Below are 24,567 nucleotides of genomic sequence, written 5' to 3'. Positions count from 1 at the left end.
TTTTTCTCTCCCTTGCTCCTTGACTTGCATATTTTGTATTGCTTATATATGGATTTGTTGCTCGTTGAATCGCGCTCCCCTCTCTGCTTGATGCTACACCACATGGCTTGTTCATCTTTTCCCCTCTGTATTGTGATTCCACATCACCCTTAGAGTACCCCAATGTCTCCCTTTCCCTCTGATGGGTTGACGGGGCGACCTCCTTAGTGCATCGACCTCCTTAGTGCATTGATTGCCCCTCCTCCCCTTAATGACAATAGTGCTACATTGGTTGAGACTTGTCTTGGTGGATGGTTCTATGTTCTTCTCTATTCAAGGTATTGTAACGACTGCTTTCTCTTTGATCAAATTCAAGTCTCTAATGGTGTTAAACCACTTGCGTAAGGATGTTGGGCATCCACATCCTCTTTTCATGTTGATTAACATGTGTACAAAGAACACATGTAAAAGTGCTTGCCTTTGATTATGCATTGCTAGACCTCTGTTACTTACACTTGGGGCTTGATTGCTCTCTCTCTCTCTCTCTCTCTCTCTCTCTCTCTCTCTCTCTCTCTCTCACACACACACACACACACACACACACACAGAGTAAGGATGTTGAGCATCCCCTCTATTGACATTGCATGTGGATGACTTCCAAAGCAATTTGATCATGTAGTTTTGCATTCATGGATTTTTTGTGACTATTAGTTATGCATAAAGAGGATCAACATCACCTCTTTTGGTTTTGCATGCCTCTACACATCTGGTTGGCTAGTGTTGATGTTGTTGCAATCTCTTCAACACTCTAAATTTTTAGATAGGACTTGGCTAGTGGATTACAATTATATTGAAATGTGCATGGTGGATTGTCGGTGCTGAACTTGATTGGTAATGGCCACTAGCTCATTGCTTTGACATGAATGGAGTTTTTAGCATGATACAAGTTACATAACTGTGATCTATCATTTTTATTGGTTGGTTGTTGGTCATTTAATACGACTCCTTACCTATTGGTTTTGGCACCACTTTGGTTTATTGTTGGGATTAGTAAACTTGTACAATACTTTGAGTGTTTTGTGTTTTTACTCTTCTGAGAATCTCCGAGCTTTCTAGAATCGATTAGCTTTGAGCACTGAAATGATGAGTTCTTACAATAATGTTGATGATATTCTAATACACTTCTAAAAATAATGTTTGGCACCACTTTGGTTTATTGTTGGGATTAGTAAACCTGTACAATACTCTGAGTGTTTTGTGTTTTTACTCTTCTAAGGATCTTCGAGCTTTCTAGAATCGATTAGCTTTGAGCATTGAAATGATGAGTTCTTACAATAATGCTGATGATATTCTAATACACTTTTAAAAAAAATGTTTGAAAAATACACGGAACTTCTTCCTAGGCTAAGCTTTTGATGTCTTGAGGACATGGAACACTATGGCTTGATTGGGGTGCTTTGACTCCTGGTTGACATGCTTGATTTTGGTCTTTTACCATGACACTAATTTTTGGGGATGGTTTTAGCATCGTTTTGTTGGTCTAATGGTGGGAATGTTGCTCTTGCTGGTTTGTTTTTGATGGTGGCTGATGTACTTGGCTACTAGTGCAAAGGATTTGCCCAAATTCTTTGATGGTTCCTTCTGATCAGGAACCATTATTAGAGTACAATATCTTGTTTTTTCCTGTAAAGAAGCTTGGAATGTTAGAAGCACTAGAGTGTTGTTAATTTTTTGGATTACTTTTGAAGCTACATGGTTCCTTGCACTGGTCTTTATTGTAATTGTTTATATTGGTTTTTGTTTTGCCAACCTAGGCTATTTAGACCTAAGCTAGAGCTAAGCTTGTTTATGGCTTCCTCTTGGTGAAAAGAATTTGCCCTTGGCACATGGCTTAAAGTTGTTCATGGGCTTGTTGGATACCTTGTGGCTCTTACTAATTTATGGTTGTCGTTTTTTACATGAATGTAAACTCATTTGGCCTTGCTTGATTGGTCCTTAATGATCATATCCCATCAATAATGCTTTAAGAATATCTGCTAAGCTTTGAAGTAATAAGTATGGGCCTTGCTTGCTTTTTGGAAAATTAATCATGAATTAACAAGCTTAAAACACTAATTACTTGGATGCTCCTATCCGAAATAGTCATTAATCTTACTGCATTGAAATGAAAAAAGATTATGGGTGCACCATTTAAGAGGGATCATAAGAGTATTCCAAGGGAGGAAATTCATTGTTCTTTCGTGAAGTTGTTGACTTGATGACAACATTAGGTATTCATTGGGCCTACTAAGATTCTCGGATGGACTTTGCAAAGATGAAAGTAATTTGGAATGGGACTTTACAACTAATCCTTGTTTCTTGATACTTGAACTGCCGTTTCAACTTCTAGCTCTTGGCTGATCTTATTTTCTACTTGGATGGCTTTTTGGCAATGAATCTTCCTAATTAAGTAAATTTAACCCGATTTATGGCAGGATGGATTTATATTACGTTTGTTTTTTGCACTTCCTAACATTATGATTACCTTGCATTTGGTAAGTTGCATCTAGAAAGATTGATTTTTGATAACCTACTAATGAACTAACAAGCCAAGAACCATATCACTTAGTAGGCTAGATTACTTCATTTGATTTACTTGGTTACTTGGATTCAATGATGAATCAAGGATATAAAAAGAAGCTCCAAGCTTCTTGGAGAATAACAGTTATTTTTTCAATATTTTCAAATTGTGCAATAAGCTTCGAACAAAACGATGAGTTTCTAAGCTTAATGCTGATCATTTTGTTAGTTTAAATACTTTTGCACATATAGGATTGTAGCTTGTCTAATAATTTTTAAATATGACATGGATAACAACTCATGGTTCTTTGACACTTGTTATACGTAGCCAAGTCTAATAGAATGTGTTGTCTTGTCTATATGGATGTAGGTGAGAATTCCATCTTTGCTTAAAAAGATTTATCTTTGACCTTGGAGATGAAGACATCTTTCATCTTTGTAGAATGTTTTAGTCTGGATGTATAGGATAATTGGATTGTTATTTCATTCTGATCATATTGTACAAAAATGAGTCAAATGCAAAATCGTTTTTGTGCAAACCACCTTCCTTATATCTAAAGTCAATTGTCTTGACAAAATGTTCTTTTGTGTATAAGTAATATCCTCAAGGGGTCACTATATGTAGCGTTTAAGGACTATTAGGAAACCCCTTAGCTGTTGTGAATTTTTAAACCAATAAAAGGGACCCTTTTTCTGTTCAATTTGTCATTTTTTTTCAAGGTCATTTTTTCAACACCCTTTTATATGTGAAAATGTGAAAAAATATAGAATAAAATAATCCCTACTATTGAGCCCACGTGATAGGTTTTTTTAAATTATAGTGAGTCCCCCCCCCCCCCCCCCCCCCCCCCCTCGAGGTAGTATCTTACAACAACAACAACAACAACAAAACACACACACACACACACACACACACACACACACACACACACACACACACACACACGCACACACTAGTGCTACTTGAAAGGACTCTCATTTGACCAATCACCTACCTTCACATCCATTACTCTTCTCTAACATATACTGCATGAGTGGTTATCCCCATGTCACTTGCAACATTTCAATCTCTCCTAGATCTAATATTAGTGCTCTCTACTATGCAACAAATACTTGTGCTACTAAAATGACCCTTATTCTTTAGTTTTAATACTCTCTTTGCCACCTATTTTGGGTCTATAGACAGGTTTTCTCTTTGTTGAACTTATATATTTACCCTTTAAAAAATATTTTACTTTTTGTAATCTTGGGTTTTTGCTCTCTCTTTTCCCCTCCGCATAAGAACACTTCTCCTTGATGCTTTTCACATTTAAACTCCTATAGGGTGCCTATCAAGTGGGAATGGCTTCCTACTCTGTTGCCATCCTAACCTACTAACTCTTGTGAGGAGTGCTTGGTTTGGTATGACCCCACTTGAGTGGCCTCCTAGTCTTTTGTTTGCTAAACTTTGAGGATCTCTTTGTGATGGTGTAACCTCCCACTTCTGCTTTATCACCTACCCTCTTGGTAGTTCACATTGGATCTTGATGAGGCTATTAATTTCAAGACCATATCGAGGCTTTGCATTTTTTATTTTCCTTTGCTATTCTCCACCATGCTCATGTCAGACCCAGGGATAGAGGCCAAAGGCCAGCCTGAATAGGCTCAATAGTCAATGGGCAGAGAGTGGAGGTTTAGACTCCTTCTGATCTTAGAGTGGTATCAGAGCTAAACTTGGTGAGGAGCCAAATTTAGAAAAGGGCGTTCATGAAGGTACTCTAAGTCGGCCTTTGGACCAAGAAGAAGCACCGTGTGTAGCATTGCTTAACAGGGAGAAGCTGCATGGGGACCTACATGGTTTTGCGAGCAATCGAGTTTGTTAAGTTTACGCTGAGAAGGGGAGAAAAATCTATCACTACGGCTCTCCTTCTCTCACGGCCTCTAGCAGGTGTACCAAAGCTATCTCCCTCTGCTCCTTTGCCCGCCATCACCATTGTTAGTAGCGGGACACACCCTATGGAGCTCGACGGAATATTATTTTTTGTAATTATTCATTTATTGAGAAAAACCGACATTTCACCTTTGTAAATAGTTGGGCTTACAGAAGCTTCCAGATTGTATTCCATTTTTGACATTTAGATTGAGTAGATGGTTAAATTGGAACATTAGGGTTTGAGATTGTAAGGTATTTATACCACTTTTTGACCTTAATGAAAAAACCTTTGTCATTTTAAAAAGCTATGTTGGTGAGTGAGCGTACTGTGTACAAGAGAGAGAGAGAGTTTCATCTTGACGCTACGCACGCACCGGTGGTCGGAATCGAGTGCGAAGAAGTGAAGGGTGTTGCCCCCAATGAGAGCTACGCGCCAATACCTACATTGTGGGCGTACGGTCTGGTTTTGCGAGCACGACCTACGAGCTTCATCTGGTGATGCGGTGAGCATACGATATCCGTTTTCGCATTTCAACATATCCACGCGTTCGCATTGAGTAGAGCTACACATTAGGCACTTTAGTTTTCGGAAACGACGACCTGCAAATTTTGTGCAGACATCCTACGTGATTTTGCACCAGGTGTTTAGGGTTGGGATTTTGGTTCATGGACCTTAGGGAGAGCGACCTATTGGTGTTAGTAGGGTCTCCTTCAAGTTCTATGGCGTTTCGAGACCGTTCGATGGGTATTTGGCTCTTGGAAGCGTTGTAGGAAATCTCCTCTTATGCACTCCTGAAGGCTGTAGCTTAGACATTGGGTAGAAACCTCTGTAGGAATTAGTCGAGAGTCAGTCGAGTGTCGGTTGACACCCTATGCTTGCTTCCACACGCCTACGGGTCGAGCTTCGTCCTTAGCTGACAAATCTTGTTAGGTGAGTTCTCGCTGTGCTGACGTCCGTCGCGGCGTATCCGCCAACATTGGCACCGTTGCCGGGGACGGAAACCCTAGGTAGGTGACCGAGACTAGTCATTGAGGATAGGGATTCTCTGGCTTGCTAGAGTCTCGTTTTACATTTAGATAGGATCAGAGGGTGGGAGACTCTTTAGGTCTTAGGAGGAGTCTAGGGAGCGTGTGTCTGGCCTAGATCCTTCGACTTAGGTAGACTTAGGTATTAGTTGAGTTGTGGTGTAGAGAGTAGGAGTTTGAGTGGTAGAAGCGGTGAAAGGAGAGCTTGAGAGTCCAGAGAGGCCAGGAAGCAACCAAAACACCATTATCACCATCTCACATGATGAGTAGGAGTAGGGTAAGTAGGACATCATGATTTATGATCTGGAGCACTTCATGCATGTTATACTTGCTTATTAGGTTCATCACAAGGTTGTAAAAGACGCAAAAGAGGGTTTGAAAGCTGAAGTGAAGTTCAAAAGTTGCTGTGAGTGTTTCTGAGAGAGCTGCAGAGCATCAGGAGCATTTCTGTCAGGAAAAAATTAAATTTTAAGCCAGGAGACATCCTACGCATGGGATGTGTACAGGCTGATCTGGTGAAAATTTTGAAATTTTGAGTTGACCAATGTGTTCAGAAGGTAGGTTTTACCCTATTTTCACATGGAAAGTGGAAATTTGACCATATCTTGACAGGATAAGGCCAGATAGATAGAATTACCAGACATCCTACCCAAATTGTGCCAAGGCATTATTTTAAGACCAAAACCATAGGATGGCTACATGAGCATGATCTGCATGATTTATTGAGTGCCTGAGAAGGGTTTTATCTCAATTGGGTGAGAAAATTGGGTTTTAAGCAGACTTTAGCATTTTTGACTGAAAAGGGCTAGGACAACTAAAATTGGGGTCTTTTGAAATCCAAACCAAAATCTAAGCATAGCATTGAGTTGCTGACATCAAGGGGAAGCTCTGGCTCAAGTCTGGGGTCAAACAGGCCAAATAGACATCCTACGCGTAGGATGTGTTTTGTGTGATTTGGCACTCCAAACCCTGATTTGAGCAGACCAAAGTGATCAGCACCTTAAGGGGAGTCTGTGCTTTGCATTTGAAGTCATTTGGATCAGTTAGACATGCTACACGTAGAATGTCCAATGCATGAAATTGAAGCCAGAAACTGACTGTAGGCATAGTAGGGTGTTGTATAGCCTTAGGCAAGCCTCCTAGTCAATATTGGTCCAAATTGGAGTTGATTTGACTGGTCAGACCAACATCAGGCTGCTGGAACAGATTTATGATCCATTGACCAACTTATAGGTTTCCAAATCAAAAAGTAAAAACAACTGTGGACTCAACACATCAAGGGGATTCTATAGTGCAAAAACCAGGAAAAACAGAGTAGGAGACATCCTACGCGTAGGATGTCTACTGGGGCTTAGGGAAGTGAAAAATTTGACTGAGGACGTACAATGATGTTCCAATTGACTTAAGAGTTCTAGAACTTCTTTCAGAAGTGAATTTGGACCTTGTTTGACCTTCTGACGAAGCAAAGACGGAATTAAGACTTTTCATGTAAATTGACCAACTCCCGAGGGAAGTACAGTTCCAGATTAGCAGACCTAATCTAGAACATCAAAAGTGTATAAATATAGTAGTGGTTGAGGTTAACTCTCTAGTTATACCAATCATTACTAAAATCACCTCTAGCGGTTAAATGCTTTGATTCGATTGCCGAAATTAAACGCTTGTGTACAGGTATATTCAACGGCAAAGCAAGAAGTTGTGCGGAAACTGGTCCTTTGCCAGGTGAGTGGTTGAATTTGTGTTAAGTTGCATTGCTAAGTTTGATGAATTTAAGATCAGGAAGACACATTTTTAGAGACCAAAAGGTGGCAGGTGATCAGGGTAGCTTAGTGTCCACCGAGGAGAGTGTAACTTAGGCAAGGCTAGATCCACTAGCACCGATTATTGAGGAGGGTAGTGATACTGACACTTCATCAGACAAATCCTTCTTCATGATGGGTAGTCAACAGCAAGGAGGTTTTTCCAATGAAGGACCAATGCTAGGAGGAAGCACCTCCCAAAATCCTTTGAACGATTCCAAGTTCACTATAATCTTCTTAGAAGGAACAAACTTGAGGGGAGCCCTAGTTTATGCCGACTATCGAGGACGCAAGTGTATTTGTATTGAAGAAAGACCCGCTCAGAGACTGGAGATAATTCGAGTCTATGATGATGGGGATAGATTGCGAGACGAAAAGGGGAACCACTATCTGATAGTTAGTAACCCTGAGGATTACAATAGATATGGAGATAACGTGGCAAAAGGAGAGATGGTTTCGGAAACTCAAGAACCACCTCCAAAAATTGATCGACCTGGAGCTCTTTTTATGTATGATAAGAAAACAACCAGGGTCTCAACCTATAATGAGAATGTGGGAATTTACAAGCATGAGAGCGAGGGAATAGTCTCTTACTTCCGTTGCAAAGAACCCTACCCAAACGAATTAAGCAAAGACAAGGTTCTTTACTTATTCTCTTATGAAATTTCTATGGGGAAGGATATCGTTTTTGTTGATAGGTACGGGCTAGAATACAAATGTATTCTCCCAGAGAAGGTAGAAAAGGCAACAGTTCCAGAAGCATCAACATATGCCCTCGAAGAAATGCCAAGAGCCACCTACACCCCTAGCAAGTCGACAAATCCATTTTCAAAAGAGTACGACGCGACCTCACATTCTACCCGACAGCACACATTCAACTACCAAAACCAACCAGCAACCCAACCATCATTGCAGGCATGGCTTCGATAGAGTGCAACATTAGAACAAGACCGAAACCGAGATGGTTATCCAGATGCACGAGGGCTAAGGGATTTACAAGAACCACCACTCTATTCATGGTATCATGGTGAGAGTAAGCCAAAAACTCAAGGGTCAACAGAGCCTGGAAGACCACCCATAGAACGAGTTCGAAGAGATGAACCATCTCTTGCAATAACCGTCAGAAATTACGGCTTAGGAGCACCATGGGAGAGGAACCCGCCCACTACAGAAGGCCAGACGAGGTATATAGATTGGGACGAGGAGATCCAATGATGAGATTTGTAGACCATCGTAGAATTAGACCTTCTCAAGTGCAAAAATGGGTAAACAAGAAATACACGGGAAACAGAGATCCTAGAGATCATGTAGTAGCCTTTGTGAGTGTAATTAGAGCTGAAGAGGTGTTACACTTCCCTACCCAATTTGCAGGGTTTGGACTAACCCTGGAGGAGGATGATGCTACTTGGTTTGACTCTGTGGAGCGTAGAGGCTTTGAGTCTATGGAGAAGGTGTTTGACGAGTTTATTGAGGAATTCTCACAAAGGGGGATAGCTCATAATACAGTCTCACAAATCCATAAATTCGAACAAAAAGACGGGGAATCTGTGCGAAAGGCAGCCTTACGACTAAAAAGATATGTTTTCTGCCCTGTGAAAGGACTGCTAACTCAGTCCAGACTTATGCTTATATTTATCCAAGGACTGAGGAATGCAGATCTCCAGAAGGACTTCCATATGAAGAGGAGCACGACATTAAATGAGTTAACTAAGGAGGCTCTTTACCTTGTAGACAATTGTGTGGTCTACAAGGAGGGTGAATTCAAGGATCTTGACGATGATTCATCCTCACAACAAAGTGGAAGCAAGTCCGCTAAGACGGCACCAAAAGGAGAAGTAGCTGTAAGCCAGGAGCAGCTTGTAGAGGAAGTGCTAAAAAAGATTAACCTGTACGTCAAACCTCAGGCTAAACAGTCCAAGTGGTGTGCTATTGAACAAAAATGAACAAACCATGGGACGGAGGAATGTTATTATAACAAGGGGTATGTGAAAGAATGACCTTATGCTCCCCAGGCTCAGGTAGCATCTCCTCAACTTCCACCGATACCTAGGTATCAAGTAGGTGTAGAAAGACCACAACCAGTGTTGGGGCAGCAACCACCCCTATCAGGATTACGACCAATCGGCATAAGATACACATCAACAGTAACCGAACCAGAAGAGAAGGCTTTGGTACCTATGCATGAATATTATGAAGATCCCAATGGATATGCTGCAAATCTTGCCTATTATCCACCTGAAGAACCCTCAACGCGAGAACCATGGAGCATGATAGGAAGTGCAGGACCACCAATAGCTGCACAGGCAGCAAGAGAAGGAAGATATAGCTTGGATGAACGAACATTGTTGTTCATAGCCAACGGAAGCATGGGAGGGCAGAGACATGCATACCAACAAAGAGGAGCTCAAGGAGCACCTCAACAACCTAAGGGACCCTGCTACAAGTGTGGTGGAGACCATTGGCTAAAAGAATATCCTCATGATGAAATCATTAGAGTCAATGCATATTGCACCGAGTGTGGAATTACTCATTTAATTCCTGATTGCCGTAAGAACCCGAGCAAAGGAGCAAAAACTACCTTGAACATGCTGGAAGCAGTGCCTTCCAGTGGAGGGTCAGAAAACGAGACAATAATACCTATTCAGGAAGTGACATGAGCCCAAGCTCAAAGAATGACGAACGAACCCATAATTGAAGATCCAAAAACCGATGCCCCAAGTTCAGAAGTGAAGAATCATAGAAGCATTTGGAAAGCTAGAAAGGTGCATATGAAATCCAGGAGAGAACGAGAGCAAACGGCTCTATCCGAGGAGTTAAAACACACAAAGGATAGATTAGAGCGGTTAGAGGATCTAGCTAGTATAAGCTCACACACTGCGAAAACCATAGCACCCAATGAAATAGCAGAATCCAAAAGTGCAGGATCAGGAGGATCAGTGTTGGCAGAAAAGGTAAATGAGCAATTAGACGCACTTTTAAAAGCTTACGAAGCCAGACTAAAAAACAACCAAACCCAAGAGCAAAGATGGATGACTTATCCATATGCTAAAATAGAAAAACAGAGGTTGAAAATGTGTAGAAAGATGATTGAAACAACTCAATCCTTGATAGAAAACCCGCTTGGTAAACCTGCAAGTTGGCATGAAGTACTAGCTCCAACCCCTATCAAACCAACTTTAGAGAAACAAGTAGAAACGAAGGAGAGACTCATGAATGCCATTGAGTCTAGGAGAGAACCTATCATAGTTCCAAATACAACAGATGAGACAAGTGATGGTTTTCAACTCAAAACATTGGTAGAAATGGGTAAGGATTGTAACGGTCTAGATGATTTGTGGAAGCAAATCCGTGATGCCAACGAAGCTAACCGGGTGAGTTACCAAATGAATAGCACGAGAAATGAGAAAAATGAGATCTTACCTCCTATTGAAGAATTTGAGACAAGATCACAAATGAACTTTGATATGCATTCACAAGGGGGAGACCAGGGATCAATTAGTTCGGGGCACAGCCAACCAGACTCGCTAAAAACTCTACCCTCTTACCTAGGAGAGTATGAAGCCAAGTGTGAGGTGAGAGCAATCCCATCTCAAAGACTTTCTTCTAACAGAGTGATGGATTCACAAGGGTTGATTGAGTTATTGTCCACCCTTGTGGCATGCACAATCACATTAACCGAACTCCTAAGGCTACGACCAAACATGTGGACCAACATAGGCAAATGCTTAGAAAAATTTGGAGTAAAAGACCCCACCTCGAAGCTTCAAGAAGGGATTAGAGAATTGGACAAGCCTCAACTAAACACTAGGCCAGTACCTTTAAACAAGGTTGGAGAATATTGCGAGGGAGAAGATGGAAACACCACGCTACCAGTAGAATTCCAAGGAGTAGTTTCCAAAGCTATTCTTGACAGTGGAGCAGGAGTTGCTATTGCCACCAAGGAAATCTAGAAAAAATGGGGAAAACCGGCTTTGAGAGCTACCAGAATGAAATTGCAATTGGTAGATGGGTTCATGGAAAAGCCTCTAGGACTCTTAGAAAAAGTAATTGTCACCTTGTGCAGAATTGAGTATGAGCATACGTTTGCAATAGTCGATTTCAACAAAAAGAACAATTACGAGATCATCTTGGGAAGACCATTCATGAGACAATTAAAGATGGTCCAAGATTGGGGTTACGATCACATATACCTCAGACATGGTGAGACTACAACCAAAATACACCTAAAAGACCATAGTTACAAAGATGTGAACCAGACACCAGTGGAAGAGTTTGATTAAGCTACATTGGGAGGGTCCGAACTCCCAGTAGGGTTAGGGCAACAAAAAGAGCTATGGATGTGCGGATCTTCACATTGTGGGAGCTTAAAAAGAAAGGAATGCGTCTTAGAAAGAGCTATTGAGGACAAGGATTATATTCCGAAACCTTTTCCTAAAGATGCCTTGGAACCTCTGGAATGGGAACACATACTAGCAATGTTGGATGTCTGTACCATTACAGATAGTTTAACGACAAAATTTTGCGATAAGGATGGCTATGATGTGCTACCCTATTACATGGTAAGCCTTATACGAGGAGGGGATGAGATTGTAGAACCACCAGAACAAGAAGAGTTTTATAACTCCTCTGAGCATCTGGGAGATAAATAACGATGCAAATAATGAGTGTTCAGATAGCTCAAGCGAGCGTGGGGAGAAAACAGAGAATATCAAGTTTTATGATTTTTCCAATCAGCATCCTAGACTCCAGGAACGCTATAGTAAGAAACGAGTAGAAAACAAAATGAGAGAGAACCCTATGTTCAGGATAAAAGATAAAACTCAGTATCTAATGCTTGTCAAAGCAGAGGATTGTGTAAAAGACCAAATATCAGAAAAATTCTCAAAAGTTCGAAGGGAAAGAACGCAAGAGGAAATAAAACAAGTACGGAAAGCTAAAACAGAAACAAAATTAGAAAAATCTCAAGAATCAAAACAAGAAAAAAAAAAGACCTAGCGTGGACCAAACTGGAGCGTAAAAAGAAATACCAAGAACTGAAACGGTCATTACGAGAGGTATGGACGGCTGCTGGAGAAAGTGATGGTAAGGAGGAGTTAGAAAAAGGAAACATGAATGTACCATCACACTATCGGATATTCACCATCGAGGACAAAAAAATCATAATGACACCACCAGTGAGGGAAAGAATAAACCAGGAATCTTACGATGGGCCGGAAAATGCAAAACGGATAGACCTCGCTGAACCAGGTGAAAAGCCTCAGCCGATCTATATTGCAAACTGATTTAGAGCCTGAAGAAGAATAATAATTAACACAACTTCTCAAGAAGTATAAAGATGTGTTCGCATGGTCCTACAAAGACCTCAAAGGAGTTGATCCATCGATATGCCAACATACAATTCCTTTGAAATCAGATGCCAAACCTAGCAAACAACGTCCTTATACATATAATGACACATTTGCTAAACGAATCAAAGAGGAGATTGACAAGCTGATGGATGCTGAATTCATCTATGAAATCGAGCATACAGATTGGGTGTCACCCATTGTGGTTGTCCAAAAAAAAAAAAAAAATGCTGCGAGTGTATGTGAACCTCAAAAAGGTAAATGCAACCACCATAAGGGATAATTATCCCTTGTCGATCACAGAACATGTACTTGAGAGGGTGGTCGGGAAACGGACTTATTCCTTTCTAGATGGGTTTTCAGGGTATAACCAACTGGCAATTGCAATAGAGGATCAACACAAAACAACGTTTGCCACAGAATGGGGAGTATATGCGTATTGAGTTATGCCTTTCGGATTAACTAATGTCCCAGCTACCTTTCAAAGGTTAATGACTCATGCGTTCAAAGAATACCTGAGAATATTCTTAGAAATATACATGGATGATCTTTGTGTACACACTCTTCTACGAGAAGAACATATAGACCATTTATAAAAGGTATTTGAGAAATGCAGAACATATCGAATCTGTTTTAACCCGGAAAAGTGCATTTTTATGGTTAGGCAAGGCCGCATCTTAGGACATATTATCTCAAGAAATGGCATAACCACTGACCTAGATAAAATCAAAGTCATAGTAGACTTGCCCAGGCGTACTAATGTGAAACAAGTGCAATCCTTCATTGGACACTGCGGATATTATCGAAGATTCATATATATGTATGCAGTCATTGCACAACCTCTGTATCGTTTGTTAGTCAGTTTCGACTGGACTGAGGAGTGTGAAACTTCATTCCAAAAGCTAAAGGAAAACCTTGTATCAGCACCTGTACTTAAAGCACCAGATTGGGAAAAGATATTCCATGTTCACATTGATGCTTCTGCATATGCAATCGGGAGTATTCTGGCTCAACCTGAAGACAGAACAATGGATTTTCCAGTTTGTTATGCAAGCCTACAATTAAATAGTGCAGAAAAAAACTACACAACCACCGAAAGAGAGGGGTTAGGAATGATTTATGCTGTAAAGAAATTTCGGCATTATTTGCTCGCAAACAAATTTGTGTTCTTCACAGATCATCAAGCTCTTTCGTATTTGGTAAATAAACCATGCAATACTGGGAGAATTGTATGTTGGTTTATTATATTGCTAGAGTTTGACTTCACAGTGGTGGTCAAAAAGGGTAAAACTCATCTACGGGTGGATCATCTTTCAAGAGTGCAAAACGGGGAAGCTCCTGAAGGAGTAGATGATGACATACCTGATGCGTATCTTTTCAATATTGAAATGATACCCACATGGTCTCAGGAAATTGTTAGCATTCTTTCCTTTGGACGTAGATTTGATAACAAGGAAGACAGATCCAAACAACAAGCAATTCGACAAACAAAAAACTTCCAGTTGATTGCCAGACGATTGTATCACCTAGGCTAGGACCAAATTCTACGATTATGTATAAATCCATAGGAATTCGAGTGTTATCTTGAAGAATCACATGTTCAAGATTGTGCATTTCATTGTTCAACAATGAAAACACACCAAAGACTGAAACAATTAGGGGTTTATTGGCCAACTATGTATGCTGACACACATGCTTATGTTAACAATTGTACTATATGTAGTGCCAAATGACCAGCGGATCACGCGACATTGTTTTAGGTAAACATTGCACCTGCATGGAGTCAATATATCATTGATTTCTTAACCACAAGGACGTTTCCTGAAAACATAACAAGAGCACGAAAAAGGGCTATAGAGCTGGAGGCTCGCGACTATAATTTAATTGGGAACGGACTCTATAAGTGAGGAAAGGAAAATCAACTTAGAATTTGTGCAAGTGAAAGTGAATACCTGCTGATTCTAGAACACGCACATGGAGGCATAAGCGGAGGCCATTTTTTGAGCGATAAGACGACAAAAATTGTCTTAACCGTAGGAATATGGTGGCCTACATTGCATATGGATGCTGAGGAGTTTGTAAAGCGTTGTGACGCATGTCAGTGCACCAAGGTGCCGATAAAGAGAGATGAGATGCCACTACGGCCAATGATGGGAGCAAGGGCATTTACAAAATGGGGCATTGATTTTGTGGGGTCTATTTCACCCCCTGCATATCGCACCCATACCCAATATATCATTGTGGCTACAGACTATCTCACAAAATGGGCGGAAGCCAAGGCAACACAAAAAGCAGACGCAAGAACCACTGCACAATTTTTGTATGAGAATGTCTTTGTACGATACGGATTACCAATAGAAATTGTCAATGATCGAGGAACACATTTTCTTAATGAAGTCATTAAATATCTGCTAGAGGAATTCATGGTCATACATAGAAAATCTGCTCCATATCATCCACAGGCAAATGGAGAAGCTGAGGCCACAAATAAAACACTATGCACTGTTTTGACTAAAATTGTATCAGAGTCAAGAACAGACTAGGATCAAGAGCTGTATACACTCAACACTATGGGCATACAGGGTAGCTTACAAAACATCAATAGGAACCACACCGTACAACATGGTGTTTGGTTTAAACGCTATATTACCCATAGAGTTTTTAATTCTAACTCTACGAGTAGCGAAACGCTTAGAATGGATTGGGCATGATCTCTCTTCAAGAATAGATGATCTTGAAAAGCTAGATGAACTTCGCTTGAGAGTTGTAGCTTCGATCTATGCTAAAAAGAGAAGACAAAAAGAGTTTTTTGACAAGCATGTGCGCACGAAAGAGTTCAAAACAGGTGATTATGTACTTGTTTATACCTTGAAACAACATGCCAAGAAACTTAAAAAGCGAGGTATGAGACCCTTTGTGATTAGTGACTTATGACAAAGTGGAGCTGTCAAGCTTGCTACATTAGAAGGTGAAGAAATGCCAAATTGGATTAGTGGGTGTCGATTAAAAAAATATCATATACCACTAACACAGGATATGCTTCAACAAATCCATCAAGAAAAACAACGGATGAAGGAGAAACAGAGGGTACAGGAAGAAGCCCAAACATCAACTACATCCTACTCCACAAGTGCTGGAAAGTAGTACATCACATTCGCTAAAAACAGTGGGCTGGACTATATTGTATGTACAAGTACATCAATATATTTATCCACACAAGTTTTATGTGGTTGAGGATGAAAGCATACAACACCCCATGTTGTTGGGACAACCTTGGCAAAAAGAGTATAATGTACACATAGATTGGATGCGGATGCAGTCAAAATTCAGCATGCACAAGAACAACAGGTGGTAGCCTTTGTTCAGCAACCGCGGAAGAACCAGCTGGGAGCAACACAATCAAGGGAGAAAGAGCCAAAAGGATGGGTGCCACTAAAGAACAACATGGCCAATAAACAGGGAACTGCCAACCATGTTCACTACAAACATCCAACAAAACAGACCGCAGTGCCAAGATCAAGGTTAGCAACACACGAAAAACGAGTATGGGTGTGGAAGGATAGAGGTGACATGGCAGAAAAACCACAATACAACAAAGGAAGTCAACAGAAGCAGACAGTTCAACCAAAAACCAAGGGACTAAAAAAGATATGGATCCCAAAACAAATGCTCAGCAACAACTTAAGTGCGACTCGCATTTGGCTCCCGAAACCGAAGCAAAAGGAACTCCCTTCAGTACAAGCAACATCGGCATACAGATACACACTACATATGAAACTGGCAAACGGATCTATGTGGGTGCCAATCAATAGCCAAACAATGACAACCGCGGAAATAGCAATAAATCTACAAAAACCTCCAAATGGAAAGCAACAGAGACAAAGACTATGGCCAATTCCGCCACGAAAATTCTCTCCAAGGAGACGACCACGGCCATATCGACAATAGCGGCAAACCAAGCAACTTTTGCAAGAAAGACGATCAAACAGAGAGCGATAGAGTTACAACTTTTACTTGCAAAGAAAATCTGCCGACCAAATGAACAACAAACAGGAAACCTCGACGGCGAATGCCAATAAGCATCTTGCTTATACCCTCCTCTTGCACAACATTAATTTTTTCCATGCATTGACCGAGTATGCATTATATAGGGCCACATTACACGGCCGAGCATTAGCACGAGTTTTCACCCATACACGGTACATACACCGAGGCAATGTCTTGTCATCTGGGAGGACTCCGGCTAGGAGGGGGGGAGGCATTTTCAAATGCGGATCCAATGGAAAAAAGAGCAAAAAAGGGCATGTTTTTCGACTATTTTAAAGGGTTGTCGTTTGATTGCGAAATTTTCTAGACTAACCTAAGTACATATGCCCTTATACATCATAAATCTACAAGTATATGGGGCCAAATGCCAAATCAAGCCCCTAGGTGTGTGTATACAAGTAAAAATAGCCATTTTTCGGGCAAAATATAAAAAAAACGAAGAAATCCGGCCATAAAAATTGCATGTGAGTGTATATAGTGTTTTGCAATGATGTTTTCGATTTATTATGATTTTTGGGGATTTTTTGGGTTTAATTTTCTATTTTCCTTTTAATTTTAATTTTTGGAAGAAAAACTTTAAAAATACAAAAAGCAGGTAAAAAACGGTCGTAATGAAAAACAAAAAATATGGGTATGATCAGTGACTATAGGACAACCTATGGTACAATGGAGGTGCAATTATGTGAATGGAGCGGAAAGTGTATTTTGGCCAGATTTTGACCGAAACGTCAAATTTCTCGTAAACTGGGCAAATGGAGTCCAAATCGAGAAATTTTTGAGCCTAAACCGCATCTTGCAAGAAGTTGGGAGCACATGTCAAATTTCACGGAAAGTGGTTCGGGGACCCCCATTTTAAGAAATTTTCACTTCATTTTAAGCTCATTTCTACTATTGCCTTTTGAGAGAGAGCTCCTGCCACCTAGAGCGAATGGGACTTCTAGCAGCTTCTACAACGCGCACGACCACCCGACAGGCTCCAGACATGAGAGGTAGGCTCACCACCTTGAGCTTTTCGCGCATGTTTGTTGTTTTGTCGCGAAAACTAGCGTAGGGTTCACACGGGAAGAGGGCAGTAGAGACCTACAGGTAGAAGTGACCACCTAACGGCTAACCCAAAAGCAATGAGACTTCATTGGCGGCTTACCCTAGCATAGGAGATCACTTTTGGATGACCAAAGGCAGTAGAAAACCATCGGGAAAAACCCTAATTCCTAGAGCCCCGCAAGAGGCCACCAAATGGAAAATCGGCGGAAAGACGCCCAAATGCTACCAAAACTCATGGGTAGGAGCATCTCGACATGCTCGACAAGTCTATATAGCCCACATGGCCATACGGTGACCCGAAGCGGCACTAAAATTCAGAAACGGCATCAGACACACAAAGCGTCAAATAGCTCTCGCGGCCAAACCGCATGTCCGTTTGCCACCAAACTTCACGAGCGGCTTTCCTAGACCATCAACAACCAAGTCCTATGGTGGTAGACCACCACAAGTCATTGAAGACATGAAAACGCAACCATGGGTGCTTCTAGAGTGACAAATTGCCAAACAGAGCTCCGGTAAAGCCAAGTCGACAAAAACCATATGGCAAGGATCCCCTAGGGACCGTGAAGCTATGGAGACCAACATCAAGAAATTTCATCGCCAAAAAGCACTCCAAGAGTCAGAAAACGGCTCGAAGGCTCTGAAATCCACAAAGGGAGTTTCTTTCTATAAATTTGACTTTTTTGTTGAAATAATGCTTAAAACGGACTCAGGGGGGCTCAGGGCAGGTACCAGTAGCACTCACCATATAAATTTCATCAGGAGACATCCTACGCGTAGGATGTCTCAAGGCCAATTCTGGGCACCAACCCCAGCATCTCTTATCACACACAGCTTCTGAATAGCCTGTACAAGCTAGCCACCAAGTTTCATCACATTTGGACAAAAATTGACCTCATGTGCATCGAAAAATGCAAAGTCAGGGCATAGAGGCAATAATGGGCCATAGACCTACCAAAAGTTTTCCAAATCAAATGAAACTTGCACAATACACTCATGAGCACATTGCCAAGCTATCTGTGGGGTCACAAATGAAAAATGATGAAATAGACATCCTACGCGTAGGATGTCTAAATGACCAAATTGGCCCCTAGCTGATATTTTTCAGTTCCAGATCTCTTTATGACACTTTCATAAGCCCATATATCAAGTTTCAAGCCATTCCCATCACCTTTGGCCCCCAACACCTCCAAGATGCACTTTTTGAGCCCAAAACCACTACACATGCTCTTACCAACACCAATTCTTGTCCAAATCAAAATCCAAGAGCAGGGCCATGTTCCACATGCCAAGAGCTACCCACAGAACCAATTTCAAGCTATTTTGATGAAAAAGACATCCTACGCGTAGGATGTCTCCAGCATGATTTTGACCTACTGTGCAAGAGTTGACTTCATAGGGGCCATTAACATGGTGCAAGGAGCCTGTATATCAACTTTCAACCCATTTGAATATTATTTGCCACTTGTTGTGGACATCCTACCCAATTTGTGAGCCTAAAGCCTGAATCTGCCCAAAAATGCATTTTTTGATGCCCGAACCCAATTGCAATCACATAGCCATGTTGCACAGGCCAAGGGCCACCAGCCGCCAAGTTTCACCAAAAACTGATGAAATCGACATTCTACGCGTAGGATGTCTAAATGATAAATTTTGGCCAGAATAATACTGTGAGCACATGCACAGTTTCCCTAGTTCCTTTTAAGTTTTATTTTCAATTTTCAAGTCATTTGGATAGTTAGAACTTAGTTTATCAACTGATATGGAAAAAACGCTAACTTCGGACTACTGAGTGCAACAGGATCCATGGCAGCCGCAAAATCACCGGCAAAGAAGAAGAGGATGACAATAAAAGACTACTTGGAAGAAGTAGAGCCATTTGTTGTCTCAGAAGGAACCCTCAAGCCAACCAACACATGGATTCAGGATGATTTGCTAGAGTCCAATGATTTGAAGATCTACCAAGGCGTGTTCAAAGATACCGAAGGAAATGCAGTCAGAAGCAAGATGGGAGATTATCTGGAAAAGCTGGACCTTCATAACTACTTTGAAGCTTTGCCAGCGGGGATTGACATCAAAAGAGTGTGGGAATTTGTAACCACTATCAAAGAAGATGGAGTGGCCATAGTCACTGATCTGCAAGGCAAGCAGGATACCATGATTGTCATCACAGAGAGGGTGGTGGCAACCGATCTTGACATCTCCAACAAGGGAGATAGTGTGACAAAGCACCGAGATGAAGTCAAGGTGTACTCTGAAAAGAAGAGCAACTACACTTTTGAAGACATTGCAAACCCAAAAGTGGCTATCATGAGCCATCTCTACAATCAATACTTCCACATGTGTACAAAGAGGCCACAAAAGTACATAATGCCACCTAGAGCCATCGCCACCACCTTCACCTGGGCAATGCAGAAGAGCAAGCCAAAAGTGATCAATTATGTTGCCTACATCCATGACAACCTGGTGAAGATGGGGAACAAAAATCCCACCTACATTGTACCTGGTGAGTTAATAACAAAAGTGGTTTATGGAGCACTGAATGCCAAGGAAACTGGCCAGAACCTCCTTCACAGAATGATTGGTAAAAGCTGAAAGAAGATAAAGAAGAAGAACCTCCCAGGGCACCCAGAGTTGCTACGCGTTTGAAGTACCGGTTAGAAACCGTGCTAGAAGAGCCGCCGGAGTCGAAGAAAGGAAAGAAGGAAAGTGTACAAGTGCTGATCAAAGAAACAAAATAAGAAAAAGCGGCGCGGCTAGAGCGACTAATGGAAAGCTTCAGAGCTGAAAGAGCACTCAAGTTAGATCTAAGCGAGCTGTGGAAGCCCTCCCTGCAAGCCATGTCAGGATCGTTTCGAAGGGTGCACCGAGATCGGTTTGAAGACTATATCAAAATTTTTGAGATCCTGGATGCTACGATAGAAAATATCCCTAATGTCCCTTTTACAGAAGAAGAAGTGGACGAAGTACGACGGCAGCTGCTGGAAGAGCAGGAAGGCCAAGAAAGGGAGAGAAAGACCAAGGCGGACCGAGACTTCAAGAAGAAGCCAACAACTCCACCGTCGAGCAGGGAGTCCAGCCCACTGCCATCACCACCTCCTCTTAGCCCTCCACAAACCCAACAAAAGGAGGATGAAGAAGAAGATTCAAAGCAAGAGAAGAGCCGAGAGAAAGAGCAGAAAGAAGAAGCTGAACCGAAAGAGGAGAAGTTAGATCCAGAAGAAAATAACTTCATAATATTTCTTGATCTACTAGATGGGGGTTATTCATGACGAGAAGAGGCAGCCACTGTGGCCTTTGAGTTGGCAAGCACAAGGCCAAGGAACAGATACAGAGCCTGTGGTTAGTGGAACTGAAAGAGATGGCCACTGATACAGTGGACCAACAGCCACCTACCAATGATTGGGATGTGGTGATGTAAAATCTAACCGAGCTCAGGGCAAGATCAATGGCCACGGAGAGTGGGATTGCTAATCTCAAAACCAATGAAGTTCAGATCAAGACTGAAGTTGACACACTACAAAGACAAAGCCAAGAGAATATGAACAAACAAACAAAGCTGCAAGCTAGTTTGGACGCGGCATTACAAAGATGCTAGGAGATGGAACGAGAAAATCAGGCAGCAGAAAACAAGCTTCAAAGAGCTGAAGAAGAATACAAGATAATCAACAAGTCATTGACAGACGCAGAGAGAGAAATGGACAACCTAACCCTACAACTTGCTGAAGAATCCAAAGAAGTGGAAACCCTGAGGAATGCCAAAGAAAAGGCAGAGATAGAGCATGAAGCAAGCCAGGATGAATTGATCGAGCTGAAAGATCAGATTAAAGTCAAAGATCAAACCATCCAAAGGCTGCGGGCATCTCCTGCCAGAGTCAGAGCTACTAGCTCGACTGGCACCACTTCAGAGAATGAGCTATATGAAGAACAAATGAAGGAGCTCCAAAAGGAGTTAACACTGGAGAAGCGGCAAAGGCTGATGCTGGCCGAGGGGTCTATGGTAATGCAAAACCGCCTAGAAGAAGAAAATCAGGCCATGAAGAATCAGCTAGAAGCCATCAAGAGAAAGCTCGAGGAGGCGGAAAAGATAAATGCAGATCTGAACGACCTCCTAGTAAACATGGGAGAGCAAGCAAAAGAGGAAAAGAAGACACTTCAGAAGCAAATAGAAGAGATGAGAGGCCAGCAGAAAACGAAAGAGCAACAGTTTAGCACCGGGCCAGTAGCCATGGAGGGTATTGACATAGAGAATGTGTCAGATACAGTGGACACCACCATGCAAGAGGAAATCCTGGTGGGACACTCACAAGAGCCACAAGATCTGACACAAGAAGAGGAAGAGAAGCTGCAAAAGGCCATAGAAGCGGCAGTCAAAGACACAGCCAGAGAAGCATTGGAGTGGGAGCAGAGGGTGTTTAAGTCGATGACTATTCAGAAGATAGATGCCAGTAACCTTCAACGTGAATGGCTACAGCCCTCTCTCCCATATCCTCTGCTAAAATATGAAGCTGCCACAATCAACAAACAAATAAAAGAGGAGCCAACAGTGCCATTGTACAAAGCAGATATCTCCAAACCTGAAGGAGTCAAGCTAATAGTGGACTCTCAGCCCAGGTGGAGAAAGGCATGGCTGACAAAGTATCCTCAATATCTAATCCATTTGGTAGAGGCACCTAAAGTGATAAGAGATAACCTCAGTTTCTGCCCTCTACCAAGGATGAGGACATGGAAAGCCCACGAGCTGTTGCAGAGAAGAAAACCCACTTGGCTAAATTACCCGAAGCTGCCAGGCTTGAAGGCAGGCGAGAGAATAAGTGAGCAATACATGGTGAAAACCCTAACGGGCGCCATCAAATTGTCCACTGGCTCGCCTGACCTATCTTGCATCATGATGAGAAAGATATGCAAAACCTTTTTGGCAGTCTTCGAAACATTCAAACCAGGTCAGGCGATAGACAGTATCTTCTTCTTTCAAGATACATACAGATGTGCATACGATCTGTCTGGTCAGCCTTCTCATGAGGTGATACATGCATTGTATCAAAGGATTATGTTTTTGCCATCTTATCACCTCCAGGCCTTTGAAGAAGCCTTCTACACTGGCTTCTTCAATATCAGCACAGACATATTCGGCTCAACGCTACTAGCTCAACATGCGAGATATGAGTCCCTTCTCAAGATGAGAGAAAGCCTACACTGAAGATGCAGCTCAACTGCCATGTCGGGGACGACATGAACAAGGAGGGGGGGAGTGTTAGTAGCAGGACACACCCTATGGAGCTTGGCGGAATATTATTTTTTGTAATTATTCATTTATTGAGAAAAACCGACATTTCACCTTTGTAAATAGTGGGGCTTACAGAAGCTTCCAGATTGTATTCCATTTTTGACATTTAGATTGAGTAGATGGTTAAATTGGAACTTTAGGGTTTGAGATTGTAAGGTATTTATACCACTTTTTGACCTTAATGAAAAAACCTTTGTCATTTTAAAAAGTTCTGTCGGTGAGTGAGCGTACTGTGTACGAGAGAGAGTGAGAGTTTCATCTTGACGCTACGCGCGCACCGGTGGTCAGAATCAAGTGCGGAGAAGTGCAGCGTGTTGCCCCCAACGAGAGCTACGCGCCAATACCTACATTGTGGACGTACGGTCTGGTTTTGCAAGCTCGACCCGCGAGCTTCATTTGGTGATTTGGTGAGCATACGTTATCCGTTTTCGCATTTCACCATATCCACGCGTTCGCATTGAGTAGAGCTACACATTAGGCACTTTAGTTTTCGAAAACGACGACCTGCAAATTTCAGCCAGACATCCTACGTGATTTTGCACCAGGTGTTTAGGGTTGGGATTTTAGTTCATGGACGTTAGGGAGAGTGACCTATTGGTGTTGGTAGGGTCTCCTTCGAGTCTATGGCGTTTCGAGACCGTTTGATGGGTATTTGGCTCTTGGAAGCGTTGTAGGAAATCTCCTCTTATGCACTCCTGAAGGCTGTAGCTTAGAAATTGGGTAGAAACCTCTATAGGAATTAGTCGAGAGTCGGTCGAGTGTAGGTTGACACCCTATGATTGCTTCCATGCGCATGCGGGTCGAGCTTCGTCCTTAGCTGACAAATCTTGTTAGGTGAGTTCTCACTGTGCTGACGTCCGTCGTGGCATATCCGCCAACAACCATACTTCTGCAAAACCTGTTGAGTTCTCATTTTGGGCACCCAAAACCACCCACTTAGGGTGAAGTATTTTTTTTAAAATATATAGTGAAGGGAGGGTACCCTCGTCAACAACCCCCCCCCCCCCCCCCCCCCCCCCCCCCCCCCCCTCTCCTCGGCTAGAGGGAAAGTAACTGATGCAAGTTAAAGCAAGTGCGACTATTCTCTACAAATTCCAAAAATTTCAGAGACTCGATGTTCTTTGCTTGGAACAAATGGTGTCTACCACAAGATCCATTGTATCAATGGGTTGATGCTAGCAATCCATTGTTGCTATCTATGAGTCAAAAATTTCTAAACTGTGGATTAGACATGGTTTTTTTCATTGGATGTTCCAATATCAGCAAAGTTTGTGCTTGGGTTGAGATCTCTGCAGTTTTTGATTGCCATCGATGATTGTTTACAACTTGGAGGTATTGAATTAGCAAGACTAATTCACTTCATAGTTAGGCGCGGTCTGTTTTTGACAGACGACTTTTTCTCTAAGGTACAATCTTTTCTCTTGGTAGCATAGCACGAACGCCATGGATTTGGATATTGACATGCAATATACGTTTTATTTTGAAATCATGGACAAGCTTCAATTACTATTGCCATGCGTTTGGCTACTCTCACAAAGGGTACCCGTGCAACAATGGGGTCATAGCTAC

This window comes from Adiantum capillus-veneris, chromosome 1 (assembly GCF_014529385.1).
Source record: "Adiantum capillus-veneris isolate H3 chromosome 1, ASM1452938v2, whole genome shotgun sequence".
NCBI classification, from domain to species: domain Eukaryota; kingdom Viridiplantae; phylum Streptophyta; class Polypodiopsida; order Polypodiales; family Pteridaceae; genus Adiantum; species Adiantum capillus-veneris.
Note: the sequence above shows the minus strand (reverse complement) of the source record.